We start from the raw sequence: 12,547 nt of genomic DNA on the forward strand, positions 1-12,547 counted from the left end.
TACCATTTTCCATAAAGGCTGCACCATTTTGCAGTCCCACCAACAATGTATGAGAGTTCCTTTTTCTCCGCAGCCTCGCCAGCATTTATCGTTCATAGTCTTTTGGATTTTAGCCATCCTAACTGGGGTTAGATGGTATCTCAATACAAGTCAGGCACAGAAAGAGAAATACCACATGTTCTCACTTATTGGAGGGAGCTAAAAATTAATATATAAATTCACACACACACACACAAACCGGGGGGAGGGGGGGAAGAAGATATAACAACCACAATTATTTGAAGTTGATATGACAAGCAAACAGAAAGGACATTGTTGGGGGGGAGGGGGGAGGGAGAAGGGAGGGAGGTTTTGGTGATGGGGAGCAATAATCAGCTACAATGTATATTGACAAAATAAAATTTAAAAAAAAAAAAAAGATTACAAAAGTCAAAAAAAAAAAATAAAAGTATGGTCAGATATTCCTTTTAATCTGTATTTGATTCTAGTAAGATCAATAAGGCATAATTGAATATTTGTAAGTAGGATCTTCAATTTTAGAAAGATCAAAGGAATTCAGGGTTAAGATGTCAAATTGAACGCATACATTTAAATACACTCTCTCACAAAACCCTACTAAAATTACTCCTCCCAAAAAGAAAAAAAAAAACAGAAAAAAAAGTTATTGTTCTTTATTTTTTAATAAATAAACCTACAAATACAAAGAAAACCAAAGAGGTGATAACAGCAGCAAAATTTTAGAACTTTGAAAGTCAACAGATAAATGTTAAAGGACATGGGAAAACCAAAAAAGCCAAATCCCAATTGGTGGAAAAACTGAGGAACAAAACTATACTACAGAATCCTCAAAAGGCTCAAGAAATGGCAGCAAGAGGGGCCTCTGAAATTGGGAGGGAATTGGGGCAAACTAATAATAACTGGGATAAAGTTGTTTGAGAAGTCGTTGGATCCTTAAGTCCCCTCCAACACTCCACATCACTCAGCAACTGCCTCACCCTTACTTTGGCAGTAGACTGGAAGTTTATTCTCTGGGCAGAGATAAACAGAAGGTTTTGATCTAGAGATTCACTGGCAAAAACTTGGGAATTATTAACTGAGTGTACACCAAAAGTTGGATGCCAACTCTATACTCCCTTTCTTCTACAAGTGGCTCTGAGAAGATGAATCCAGAACTTTTCCATTCCACACAAGAAATTGAAAGGGCACTATTTGGGGGAATATGTCAATCTTAAGAGGAAAGACCTAATACTGATTCTGCTCGTTCACCAACAAACAACTCACCTGATCAATCACCTATAGTAAACCTCAAATCCACAAGCCTACAATAGACTCAGCATGTTCAATCAGCTTTTTAGACATGCACTCAATCTTTACAACCTGGGACTATTCAGTATCTGAGGAAAGCTTCTAACATAGAAGATGGAAAATAAAACAACTTTTAAAAAAAAAGCAATTAAGTTAAATGATAAATTGAGTTGGTAATGTTCCTGTAATCTTTGGCAAACAAACAAACAAAATTACAGCAAAGCAGACTAATCGGGCTCTTTGGGAGTCTGCCTACCTTAGGCAACTAAAAAACACTTAGAAAGAGGTTACTGAAAACGTGTTGTTTTGAGGCAATTCTAATTGGCTTAGGAGTGTACTCAGTATTGGAATTCCCATCAAACCCTAATTTGAACTCCCTGCTCCTGTGCAGGAGAGGATTAGATTGACCAATTCTCTCAGTTTGCCTGGGTCTGAGGGAGTTCCCAGGACTTGGGACATTCAGGCAAGTCCCAGGCAAATAGGGATGAGTTAGTCATCCTGTGGAGGTTGCATGAACACACTACTATACTGCCTTCTTGCTCTCACTCTCCAAAATCAAAGTCTATATACTAATATAATATCAACAATCTAAAAGCTTAGAGCTTAATGCATCCTACTACATCCTTGATAAAGGTAGACAAGAAGATACTACAGATGAAGGGGTAGCAGCGAGCAAGGTTTCCCCTTTGAGTAACAGTCAGACTTTTGGTCAATATTTTGCCCAATGTATCCTTGGAGAACTGGAACCTTAAGTAGGGAAATGTGAAGACCGAGTGGAAGCTCAACACTAATGGTCAGTTACCTCTCTCAATACAAGAATGTCCATTTGACTGTTCCCTCCTACAGTGCTCATAATGGAGTCAGAAATCATTTATAATAAACATAATTTCATTCCTCTGCTTCATTTACACATGGATGCATACCCTCATTGTGAATTCAATTAACAAGCTTTCAGGGCATATCTCTATTGCCAGACACTGTGTTAAGACTAGGAAAAAGATGACAAGACATGGTTTCAAAAAATTACCTTATAAAAAAGTGACAGACCAGTTTTCTTTGAGTCTTTAAATTGATTTGCAAGTGACTTTAAGGTCTTCCTCCATTTTTAAAAGATACAAAATTGGAAATAATAGATGGTGCATTTCTGAGTGTGGTTTATGCAAAGAAGAGGATGAGGAATTCCAATCAGCAAATCCTTACTCAAAGAAAAGAGCTAGCAGGACATCAAAAGATTAGTGAATAAATGGATATACTTTATACTTTGTAAGTTAAAAAAAAGTTAATGTATTTATATGTCTTCTTCATGATTCTCTCTTTTGAATTGCTTTTTCAATTAACCAATCATCTTCTGGCCCTGATCACTGTGGATAAGAAGACTTCAGCTATAGTTTTAATTTCAGAAAGTAGGCTCACTCATTCTCAATTAAACCATTGGAGATTTTCATAATATCTTGAGTTACAGAATTCTCCCATGGTAGACATCTGTACTAGGTAGACTCTACTTGACTTTAGATTTTGGCTTAAGATTGTGGTCTCTAAACTGTGGGCAGAAAGAAGAACAGGTGGGTGGGGGTGGGAAGAAGAACATGCTAAAGTGTTGATACAAAGAGGCTGCATGGAGGTTAACACAAGACTGTGACTGGATATTTGTCCAGATTTGTTTAGGGCAATGTTCTCAAACTGTGGTCAGGGAACACTTGGGGGACCTTTCCAGGTGATCCACAAGGTCAAAATTATTTTCATAAAAACACTAAAAAATTATTTGTCTTTTTCACTCTCTTTCTCTCAGGGGCATAGAGTGAAGTTTTCCAGAAGCCATGTGATGTGTGATATGACAACAGAGTGGATGCAGAAGCAGATAGGAGAATCCAGCTGTCTTCTATTAAGCCAGACATTAGAGATTTGCAAAATGTAAAACAATGCGACTCTTTTCACTAAATATTTCTGTTTTGAAAAATATAGTTATTTTTCATGAAAAATGTATCATTTATATTAGTATAAGTAACATTTGTTATGTTTAATTAAAAAGTATTTTAAAAATTTCTTTTAAAATTTCTAACATGATAAATATTAATAGGTATAACCCCTATAAACAAAAGCTCTTTGGAGTCCACGATAATGTTCAAGAATTGTAAAGGGGTCCTATGACCAAAAGTTTGAGATCCACTGTATTAGACCATATACTGAAAAACCAAAATGTCAACTAAGAAGTTTGAATTTTAGGCTTAACAAGCTAATTTCTACTTAGGATTTTATTGATTCACCTTCACCTTTCCTTCCATTCTTCAGTTGCCTTGTAATATTGGATGGGTGGTATCCTCTAGCTAAGTTTTTTAATACTCAGGCATGGTTCTGTTCCTTTTGCTGGGTGAAAAAAATTCAGAACTAAATACAACTCATTGTTGGGAAAACATTCTTCTTTCCTCAAAACCAAATGCTCTTTTCCTTCCCCAAAGTTGGTAAAAGTTAACCACGTATCATAGCTTATAAAGGACCAGGACTTGCATGAGTCAAAACAATACAAAACATGGGAAACATGTTCAGGTTAGTGTAACCTTCAGCACACTTAAGATGACATAACCACAGTGAAAATGATTACATAGTCAGCAGGCATTACCCCATCTTACTTCCCAAACCAACAGCACAGTCCAAGACAGGCTGGAGACAGCATTCAAATTGAAAGAAAGCAAAAAGCTATTTGCACATGAACAGAGGACAGCAAAAAGTATTAAGGGGATGGTGAGTGAGTGTGTGCGTGTGTGCGTGTGTGTGTGTGTGTGTGTGTGTGTGTGTGTGTGTGTATGGGTGAAGGGGATAAAAAATTATGGACTAATGACTAATATCCATTAAGCTTCAAGGAGAACTGTTCATATTATAAATGGAGTCAGTATTTTTATACAATTGCTACATAGGATCATTTTTTTCTCTTGAAGTGATGACAGTTTCTAAAAGGAAATCAAATGAACCACACAAATTCTGCTTCACAACTGAACCTTAACTCATTCACAGTGATTACACCACTAATTTTTTTAACCAGCATAAAAAATTAGTATCTTATTAGCAAATATAGCTTGATTAAAAAAAATTCTACACATGACAGAAAACCATTTAACTAGTTGTAAGTGAACAGGCAGTCAAGGAAAATATTCAGACTGTATGTATCAGTATAGCTATTGTAGTTGTTAAAATATTGAAACATTTCTGTAATAATGATAAATGAAGTGTGTGTAAACATATGGTACACATAAATACTTTCTAGCAATGATGATTACAGTAAAATTATTTAGTAAGCTTAGTGTAAAAAGCACTACCTTTTTACAAAGTTTAACGTCTAAAGAGAACCCAGTTGCATATAAGACTTGAGAGATAATTGTCACTAGCGTAAGCATAAAGAGATGATGAGTAAAGACAGAACTCAAGATCATCGTTCTTTTACATTTTATTGCTGCAGGTGTATAGGAAAAAAATTCCTCTTGGAGATGCCAAGTGCCAAAACAAGAACTCCAAAACCTTCTTTGGAATAGAGTAAGAAAAAAATGCCTCTGGCTTGATTCATTTTTCTTCAGGGACCTGACTTCTGATACAAAGAAGGGTCTGAAATTAAAACCAGAGTGAGTATAATCTCCAAAGTCTATCTACTTTCAGTCAGACTCTGCAAAAAAGCTCTTTTGTAAAAACTCTTAAGAGTTCATACACAAAAACTTCATATTAGTTCAAGTAAAAGTAAACTCAAGAATTAAGATGTGCAGGCAAATACAGCATAAAAGAGTGCCAGCCAACTTTTGCTTCAACGAGTTCTTCGAAGTTTCTTACTCATTCAACTAATAATGTCATATTTTTTAAATGCTTAACATTATTTTAAAACATACTGAGATCAAAACATAAATGGAATAACAATGGTCACTACCACCACCACCAGTACTACCAGAGCCTACAAGGACTCAAAATCGGCCCAGCCATCCCTCCCCCCACACCTCCGAGCTCATCCTCTCCACAAACCAACACTCAAATCCCAGAAGTGGCCTCCCTCCTGTCTTGGGGTTTTCGCCCTTCCTGCTGCCTCTGCCTAGAATACTCCCTCCCCAGATGACCTAATGGCTCACTTGCTCTCTTCATTTAGGTCTCCACTCAAACGTCACTTCTTCAGAAATATCCAACCCTGACCACACTGTTTATGATAGCTTCCCCAATTCTTGCCACTTATTAGCCCCATAACCTACCTTTATTTTTCACCATAGCACTTATCATTAGTGCTATGGTGACAATCATTATTTAACAGCCAGTACAGTAAGGGCACTGACCAACAGAACAGATGCTATAGACAACCTGATCTGTTTATAAGCTCATTATCACACATGCTTATTACCCCTGACATGCTTGATATACTTGTTGGTTTGTTTACTATCTGTTTTGTTAGCTAGAAAGTAATTTCTATGAAAGCAGGGATTCTGTGATACTCACTGCTCTATCCCTACCACATAGAACAATGACTACCAGTCACATTATAGGCACTCAATAATTATTTGTTGAAATAAGTAACTGAATACCTTTTGTATATCTATGTGTTAATGTGTTCTAAAAATTTATCAGAAATTCAAACAATATTCCTATATGAAATGTGATCAAATATTGAGTTATTTAAAGACCCTACACGTACACACACAGACACACACACACACACAGTTTTATAGCATTAGATACAGAAAAGCAGTTAATAATAACACCTTAATATCTATAATTCACTATTTTTGATGATTCAGAGGTCACGTGCAAGGCTTCACATATGCGGATATAGCAAGACCCCCAAAGACTCCATTCAGTTCTGATTGATTCTGCTGTTGAGGATCTAGAGGAAGAAGAATTCCTTAAAGAAAATACATATACTTTATTGAACTAAAAAATTTGAAGCCCTAATCTAAATTATAAGCAGGAATATTTGAAACGCTATCTTCTTTTTACTTTCTATAAACAAAACATAATTTCCTATGCAGGAAGTGGTAGAAACGAATCTCACCTGTATCAGGGTGTTTATTTTAATTTTAGGGAAGAACTAGTATTAATGAAGTACTGGCAAACCAGGAGGTAATAAGCAGCAGAGTAAAAGGAATAACAGTAGTAACTGCAAAGATCAAATGTATATTTTCTGAGTACCCATGACTTGCCAGACACTGTGCCTAGTGCAGTTTATACATTACCTCTAATGGTTAGAACCACCCAAAAGCCACCCAATTATACAAATGAGGAAAAAAGAGTTCAGAAAGGTCAAGCAACTCTCCTTGGAGACTTGTGAGTAAAGTAATACTGATCATTACAGAATCTCTTTGAGGAAAAGCAAAAAGAAAATAATATCTCTTTGGTTAACAAAGAAACTAAGGAACAAAGGATTTGAAGACTGAAAACCAGACTCTGACTCCCATTCACAGGAGTCCTTGTCTAGTTAGGCTAAATTACACCATGTGTTTCTAAGTTCACTAAGATCATGGCTCATATAAAAATTGTAAAATTAAATTAAAATCCCACTCAATCCAATTCTTATGAGTAAAAAGATCTTGCTAGTAACTGTTTATTCTTGACAATACTACCACAGTTTGGAATACCTATGCATCCCCATTTCTAACTTCCACTCCAATGGTGATTTGTGATATGAATTCCCATCTCATAGATATTGTCCAGATTTTGGATAAAATTTTTAGAATATGACTGCATTGATTGCCTGCTTACTTTTTTACCTTATTATCTAAATAAATTTCAAATCAAGACTATTATACTGTACTAGAAAAGAAGAATCAGGTTGAGATTAAAACGGCATTGCCAGGAAACAAATTGGCAGAAAGTAGAACAAGATTAATATTGCTGGAAGCTGGTGATTGGGAAATAGGAAAAACTCAGCAGCTCTACTATAGATGGTGACATTTTCAGTCCTTGAATGCCATCAAGCACCATGGGAGGCTACAAGAGGCAGGAGAGGAAAGACAACAAAAAACTCTGTGAGCAGCACATGGGACTGATTCTATTAACAGTGCCCTTTGTTCCTAGTGTACCTGACATTACTTTGAAAGAGTCAAATTTCAGTACCAACAAATTTCCTGACCACGTTGTTTTCCCATTAGGCTTATTACTAAAACAGCTTTTCACATCAGTTGACACTTTGAAAATCTGTTCCTATACAACCATCTCATCTGGATTGTGTCTTTTCCTTTTACCTCCCTTTGTTTCTTTAATACACAAAAACAGTACAAATTTTAATCACGTTCTATACAGTGGGATAAGCAACAATGACTCAGTGAGTTAAGAAGAGAATAAAAATCTCAGTGTTGAAACACAAAACCCTGCTTGTGTCACCAACATGGCATTCAGCCTAGAGAAAACCACTGTACATGTATGTGCTCCATCATTCTTCTCAAAGCTTTGAGAGAAGAAATTATTTTTAAATGACTGCAAAGCATATCAATATGAGTGGTTGTCAAAAAGCTTAATTGTCATTTTTATCCATGGGACAGGGGATATCTACAATAAATTTTTAAAATTACATTAAGTGATGGGCCGGCCTGTGGCTCACTCGGGAGAGTGCGGTGCTGATAACACCAGGGCCACGGGTTCGGATCCTATATAGGGATGGCCGGTTGGCTCACTGGGTGAGCGTGGTGCTGACAACACCAAGTCAAGGGTTAAGATCCCCTAGCCGGTCATCTTTTTAAAAAAAAAAAAAAAAAAAAAAAAACATTAAGTGATAAGAATTTGCTAATAATATCTTGAAGTTACTTTCTTATTTGAAGTTTTTCTTTAGTTTAATAGCTTATTGTGATAACTATTTTAATGACAGTTATGGAGAGAAAAAAAAACAACTTGGAGCTTCAACACCAATAAATTCTTTAAAACTGAAAGAATTATTCCAAATAGCATTTTTCCCCTGTAATATTGATTCCAAATGATTTCCCCAGTACAAGTCAGTACTAGCTCTGTTTACCATATTTAACCATGATTTCAGAGATATGTCAAAACATCAAAGGGATATCATTACAAGTAATATGCTGAAAGAAAAGAACTGGTGCCGAAAAGTTTAAAGCCCTAATTTGTATTGTGTCCTATCTAGTTACTGTTGTCTTTGAAAAGTAATATAACTTCAGCTTTATGCATTTAATTTTGGACCCAGATATTTGCAGACATGGGCAGTAGCAAATTCTACAGAAATGTATTTATGTAGGCCCTCAAAGGAAGTTTTGTTTTCTTTCCCCAAAAAAGCATGGACTGGTCACCAGATGCAGAGTCCATATGGCACATGAACGCGAGAGCCCTGGGACAATAATGGAGCTAATAAGCTCAACAGGCAGGAGCAATTGCTCTGAGATGATGGACAAATGCTTGGTTCTGTTGACTTTCTGGAAAAAAAACATAAATCACTTTATTTTTAAACCTAGAAATATGACTTGGCTTGTCATTTTCTCCAAATCTTTTATTTTTTTTAGTTTGAAAGGAAATTTATCCATATGTACTTTATTACTTGGTCTGAATTCTGTCCTTTTCACATACAACTTATGTTGAAGTTAAAAGAAAGAAAACTGAATCAGAAACAGATAGTAACATTACCTCAACTAGTGAACAGTTAAATTTTGTTTGCTTTGTTTACAGCTTATCAGTTGCTAAGACCTGTGTATTTTTTCTGTGTTATCTCTTGAGTTTAATCCTTCCTCCCCAAGGGTCAGTACTTCTTACATTCACACCCTGCCACACTAAAAGATCCTGCAACAGGCCATGCCTTATCAGAACTCTGTGCCTTTGCATATGTAGTCCCCACTACCTTGTGTGTCTTTCCCACCTTTCCTTAACTGGCAAATTCCCTTTCATCCTTCAAAACATAGTTTGAGTACCAACTGCTCATGGCAATCTTGTTCGGTTTGCCAAGGCAAGATTACTACTTCTTTTTGATGCCTTTTAAAATAAGCTACTGCGAATAAATCCACTAACATGTTCCTATTCTAATGAGCAAGAAATAAAGATGATACTGATGAAAGCTGACATTTATAGAGAGCTGTATTTATGCCAGACACAATGTTAACTAGAGTCATCCCTCAATACTCATGGGGGACTGGTTCCAGGATGCCACCAGATACCAAAATCCAAGGATACTCAAGTCTCTGATATAAAATGGTGTGGTATTTCCATATAATCTATGCACATACTCCCATATACTGGATGTTTTGGGGGGTTTTGTTTGTTCATTTTGGCTGGCTGGTATGGGGATCCAAACCCTTGATCTTAGTGTTACAGCACTGTGCTCTAACCAACTGAGCTAACAAGCCAGCCCCTCCCATACACTTGAAATCACCTCTAGATTACTTATAATACCTAATACAATGTAATGCTATGTAAATAGCTATTATACTATATTGCTTAGGGAATAATGACAAGAAAAACAAGTCTGCACATGTTCAGTAGGGATGTAATTTATATATATATATATATTTTTTTGATCCAAAGTTGGTTGAATCCACAGATGTGGAACCCACAGATATCAAGGGTGACTGTATGTATGTAAATCTCATTCAAGGTTATAAACTTAATATATAAAGAGCTCTTATAAACATAAAAAATTAATATATTTACATTATAAACACAAAGAAAAGAAAAATCACTCAATCCATCTGAGTTGGAATAAAGATAGTCACAAATTCTTTGCTTCCCCTACCCTTGGGAAGTGGAGTCTAAACTTTTTCCCTTGATTCTTGGCTGGTGAATAGCAGTTCTGGAAACTACAAGGCTAAGTTATAAGAAGTCTTGCATCTTCTGCCTATTCTCCAGAACAATTTCTCTGGGAGAACTCGGCCTCCATGTAAGAAGTGTGACTACCCTGAGACTGCTGTGCAAGAGAAGCCATGTGTAGGTGCTGCTGCTGACCCCATTCTTCTAGCTATTCCTTACAAAGCCCAGACATGTGACTGAAGCCATCCTGGATCTTGGATCCTCCCTCTACCAGCTGAATACCACCAAGCAACCTCAGTAGATGCCATGTAGAGCCAATGAATTGTGCAACTCAGACCTGCCTGAATTCCTGCCACATGAAATTGTGAGCTATAATAAAATGCTTCTTCTAAGCCACTAAGTTTTGGGATAATTTTCTATGCAGCAAATATCTGTGTAACTGGAAAACTCACTACTTACAGAAAACTACGATAACCACTTTGATGTATTTTCCAGTATTCCTCATTTTTCTATGCACCGAACCTCCTACTTTCTATATCTTTTTTATAATTTAACAGAGTTGGTGGGTTCATATTATATATGCAGTTTTGTTTTTTATACCCACGAGTAAACTCTTTTTCCATTAACATTACTTGATCAACATTACTTCACCTCATTCAAAATATTCTTCAATAGCTTGATTTTTAATGGTTACGCAATACATTTCCATCAATCTCCTACTGTGGAACATTTAGATTGCTCCTAATTTTTCATTATAAATAAAACTGTAATGAACACCTTTCAACATAAATCATATCAGTATCTCTGATTATGTCTTCAAGATGAATTACCAGAAGTGAAATTACCAGGAAAGATAAACATTTTCTAGGGTCTCAACATATATTGCCAGAGTGCTTGGACAAAATTCATTCTTCCAATAGTAATGTTTCTGGATGACCATGCTATTGAGCTCTACTCAACACTAACTTATCATTTGTAAAGCTTTGACAATCTGAAGTAGTAAATTGCATCTCAGTGTAGTTAGGGTTTATGATTTTTTTATTACCAGGAAAAATGAACATTTTGTTCATATACTTCTTAGCCACTGTTATTTCTCCATCTGTAAAATGACTGGCCATATATTTTGACCATTTTTTTTTCTGTTGAATAATTATGTTTTGCCTAACCATATGAATAGATTCCTAACATGTCATATATAAAAATCTTTGTCTTTATGAGAAATACTTTTCCTATTTTGTTTGCCTTATTGGGGGGTGATTTGTTAATATCCTATATAAAATATTTAGAGGCAATAATAATGGTTAAAATGCATTGTGTTTTCTATGTTATTGGCAAAAGGCAAATCCTTTACATAAACTTTTATCTTCTAAAAACTTAATAAGTTTGTTATTGTTTTAATGCCATCCAATTTACAGATGAGAAAACAGTGACAAAAGAAATAGTCTCCATTTGGAGGATATTCCATTAGCACTCCTACAAAAGCAAAATGTCTTTGCTTGTAAACCCTAATCTATATTTTCTTTCTTTTTAACTCTATTATTTTATCATGCTAAGCAGAAACATACTGAATTATTCCTTTTCCCAATCAGTATATGAATTATTCTTAAAGAGAATTTAAATCAGGTGGGTGCCATTAGAAACTATTCTGGTCAGTAGAGAAAAGTGCTGATGGCACATGTTTTGGTTGATGTATTTATCATATTTAAATAGGCAGCTTTCTTCTAAAGAGTTATTTTTATGGGATTACTGCTAATATACTTTTTCTTTTCTTTTTCTCATGAAGGCTGTAATCTTAACATCTCTGCTTGAGCAAAAAGAAAATTAATCCATTAAACAAAGGTACCTAAAAAATAAATTAGCTAAAAATATTATATAGGTATTAGTTTCATGTAATTGTCCTCCTTTTACTCCCAAAACACCTTGTTATACTCTGTGTGTACAAATTTTATGTTTTTGTACTTTATAATATTATTCTGACAAAACTAAAACTAAAGAATACAAATTTTAAGAGTATGGATATCATGCATTCAATAAGATAGAAAAAAATTCTGTATTTTTCAGTGAAAATTAACAATGAGGAATGCCAAACCAAACTTCTACTTAATTTTCTAATTTTTTTCTATTTAAAAATTATAAATCAAAAATGTTGCAAGGAAAACAAACTTCAACCAAATACCTACTAATATATCAAACAAAACGACTCTAACCAAAACAAAACTCAGTTAAAACAAACAAACAAACAAAAAAAAACTAACATGGACTAACTACTGAAAGAAATCTTTTGTACTCTCTTGTAAAACCACAATAAAGATTTTTTTTTTTAATTACGTGGGTGGATAATAATAGAAATAGCTCCACGTGGCAGGGTGGCAATTTATCAATTTTTAACACTTTTTTTCCCCCTGGAATAGGCTTTTGGCAATTTTGTTTTGCTTATTTGATACTTTTTTAAGAGCTCAAAATCAGGAGATAAAAAATAACAAGACTAGTCTTCCTGTGTTTCATGTTAGGGAAGACCCCTGTTAAAATCATATGGTACAAC

General features: G+C 35.1%; 1 protein-coding gene across 2 annotated transcripts in view; it reads right to left on the minus strand.

Annotated features, from left to right (window-relative positions):
- Positions 1–12,547, minus strand: part of SCFD2 (sec1 family domain containing 2) — a 425,850-nt gene that overhangs the window by 306,658 nt on the left and 106,645 nt on the right. The gene's annotated exons all lie outside the window — the stretch shown is intronic.

Source organism: Cynocephalus volans, chromosome 9 (assembly GCF_027409185.1).
Source record: "Cynocephalus volans isolate mCynVol1 chromosome 9, mCynVol1.pri, whole genome shotgun sequence".
Taxonomy (NCBI): Eukaryota; Metazoa; Chordata; class Mammalia; order Dermoptera; family Cynocephalidae; genus Cynocephalus; species Cynocephalus volans.